Source organism: Arachis ipaensis, chromosome B10, assembly GCF_059453495.1.
Source record: "Arachis ipaensis isolate K30076 ecotype BB chromosome B10, ASM5945349v1, whole genome shotgun sequence".
NCBI lineage: Eukaryota > Viridiplantae > Streptophyta > Magnoliopsida > Fabales > Fabaceae > Arachis > Arachis ipaensis.
In genome coordinates this window covers 57,233,321-57,236,585 of record NC_142435.1, presented here as the reverse complement: position 1 = coordinate 57,236,585, position 3,265 = coordinate 57,233,321, and the positions used below count along the sequence as shown (strand labels likewise).

Genomic DNA, 3,265 nt, shown 5'->3' with positions numbered 1-3,265 from the left:
CTGGCTCCTAAGTCACAAAGAGCCTTCTCCACTGTGATTTCCCCTATAATACAGGGGATCTGAAAACTCCCGGGATCCTTCAATTTCTGGGGCAGTTTGTGCTGAATGATTGCACTACATTCTTCGGTTAATATCACAGTCTCGTTGTTCTTCCAGCTTCTCTTCTTAGTCATTAGCTCCCTTAAAAACTTGGCGTAGAGTGGCATTTGTTCTATTGCTTCAGCAAAGGGTATGTTGATTTGTAGTTTCTTGAAGATTTCCAAAAATTTCGAAAACTGGTTGTCATCCCCCTTCTTCTTTAATTGCTAAGGGTATGGGACTCTTGGGACGTCTGGCTTCAGCACTCCTTCCCCCGTTTTGTGAACTCAAAGTGGGAACTCGAGCTCCATCCTGCTCGTCTTCCTCTTTATTTGAGTCCTTTTCTTGTGGTTTTTGGGGGGTTTCCTTCAGTTCCTTCCCACTCCGAAGGGTGATAGCCTGACACTCCTCCCTTTGGGTTGAGTTAGTATTGCTGCAAAAGTTGTGGCTGGGAATTTGCTTGAATAAGTAGCCAATTTGTGTCTCAAGTTTCTTGATGGCAGCATCCTGATTCTGCATATTGGACATCACTTCTTCTCGGAACGCTTTACTGTTTTGAATCTCTTTGCATATGCCTTCAAGTAGATTCTCAATTCTTGAGAGTCTGTCATCAAATGATGGTGGATTGGGATTAGAGGTGGAAGGATGAGGGGTGTTATTTTGGTTTTGATATGGATGTGGAGAGGTGTTGTTATGGTGGTGTTGATATGTTCTCTGTGTGAATTGTTGGTGAGCTGCATTGTTATTGGGGTTGTGACGTCTTTGATCTTAGCCTTGATCTTGTTGATTCTCCCACCCAAAGTTTGGGTGATTCCTCTATCCAGGGTTGTAGGTCTTGGAGTATAGATCATGGTTTTGCCTAGATGAATTCCCAATGTAGTTGGCTTGCTCTTGACTACCCTCTGCTTCTTCATTCACTCCTTCTTGGGTTGCTGATGAAGTGGTGATTGCTGCTACTTGGTTCCTCTCAATCTTCTTGGTGAGGTCAGCCAGCTGCTTGGTAATGAGCTTATTTTGGGCCAGCAGAGCATCTACATTGTTTAGCTCCATCACTCCTTTAGTGTTCCCTCTTTCAGAAGCATAGAAATATTCATTTTCTGCTACAGTTTCAATGACATCTATGGCCTCCTCAATGGTCTTCTTCTTGTTCAGAGATCCCCTGGATGAGTGGTCTACTGCTTTCTTTGATTCATAAGAAAGGCCTTCATAGAAAATGTGTAGCTGCACCTATTCATTGAACATATCTGGTGGACACCTCCTTGTCAGATCCTTAAACCTCTCCCATGCTTCATATAGAGTCTCACCATCTTGTTGCCTGAAAGTTTGGACCTCAGCTCTCAGCCTGTTGATTCTTTGGGGAGGATAGAATCTGGCTAAAAATTTATTCACCACATCTTCCCAAGTTGTCAAACTCTCCTTCGGAAAGGACTCCAGCCACTTGGCTGCCTTATCCTTGAGTGAGAATAGAAATAAGAGCAGTCTATAGGCGTCAGGATGAACACCATTAGACTTCACTATGTCACATATCCTCAGAAAGGTGGTTAGATGTTGATTGGGGTCTTCTTGGACGCCTCCTCCAAATGAACAGTTGTTCTGAACAAGGGTGATGAGCTGTGGTTTTAGTTTAAAATTGTTGGCGTGGATGGTTGGCTTTTGAATGCTACTTCCACAGTTTCCTGGGTTTGGATTGATGTAAGAGCCTAAAAGTCTTCTATCCTCCCTATGGTTGTGAGCCTCTTCTTCATGATGGTTTTCCATGTTTTCTTCAATGTTTGGTTCAAAGTATTCCTCCTCTTCCTCAGCACCAACTACTCTTTTTCCTCTTGCTTCCCTCCTTAATCTAAGGAAGGTCCTCTCTGGTTAAGAATCAAAGGAAGTTGAAGCCCCGCTTCTTCTCCCTGTCATACAACCATCAAAGCACAAGCAAGGAAAATAGATGCAGAACGTATTTCTGTTAGAATTACTGTTAGTGTGAGTGATGCAATATATCGAACAGTTAGTGGGTTAGTGAACTGAATTGCAAATAACTAAAAAAAACTGAAAAAGTAGGGGGAAGGGAAGAAATCAACTAAAATTGAAAGTAAATTACTCAAACAGAAAATTAAATCAAACAAACTAAAATTGCTCAATCTAGTTATCCTCCAATTTAATCATTGTTGATTCAAAATCAATCCCCGGCAACGGCGCCATAAACTTGATACGCGAAAAACTTGTCTCGCAACAAATTTCCTTCGGCAAGTGTACCGAATTCGTCGTCAAGTAAAAACTCACAATAGAGTGAGGTCGAATCCTACAGAGATTGATTGATCAAGCAACTTTAATTAAAGGAATGTTCTAGTTGAGCGAACCAGAATTTGAGTTGGGAGTTGCAGAAAATTAAATGGCGGGAAAGTAAATAGTGGAAACAGTAAATGTTGGAAATAAAGAGCTGAATGTAAATGGCGGAAAGTAAATTGCAGAATCTTAAATGGGGATGGGGCAATTGTTCATAAAAGTAAATGGCAGAAATTAAAGAGAATGGGTAAGATCAGAAATGGGGAGTTCATTGGGCTCAGGAGATGTTGCATTCTCCGGATCAAATTTATTTTCATCTCTTCCTCAATCAATGCATTCATTGATCTCCTTGGCAATCTTAAGTCTCTCAAATCTTGATCGATAGCCAATTCCTTGGTCAATTGCTCATGAGAAGAGATGAAGTATGGTTTCTGATTATACCACATGCATTTCCCAAATCAAGTGTTGGAAGGATTATAGTCACATATCCATCCACACCCAATTTGGTCCAGCATGAGAAAGCATTTCTAGCATGATCCCTTCATTCCTCTTTCAAGGTTCAGAAGAGATCCAAGTATGAATAGCTTCTTTTCCAAGATAACTACCCAATTGGATGAAGATCGAAAGCTTTCTAGTAAAATCAAGAGAAAAGATAGAAGAAGGAGAATGAAAACTAAAATTGAACCATCAAATTACAACAGAGCTCCCTAACCCAATGAAAGGGGTTTAATTGTTCATAGCTCTGAAAAATGAAAACAAAGATGGAGAATACATGCTGAAAGTAAACTAGAAGTGTAGAGAAAGTAAAATACAGAGAGTAGTTCTAGGCCAAAGGCTCCCTAAAGTTTTCAGCTCTCTAAACTAATTCAAAGCTACTCCTATATATACTACTCTTCTGATCTTTTAGTTGGCT

At 40.6% G+C, this 3,265-nt stretch overlaps 1 non-coding gene across 1 annotated transcript; it reads left to right on the top strand.

Moving 5' to 3' along the window:
* The first annotated feature begins 1,315 nt into the window (after positions 1-1,315).
* Positions 1,316-1,422, top strand: LOC148580161 (small nucleolar RNA R71). Its single transcript, XR_015896048.1, has one exon. It is a non-coding gene; the product is annotated as a small nucleolar RNA R71 (small nucleolar RNA).
* Positions 1,423-3,265: the final 1,843 nt, after the last annotated feature.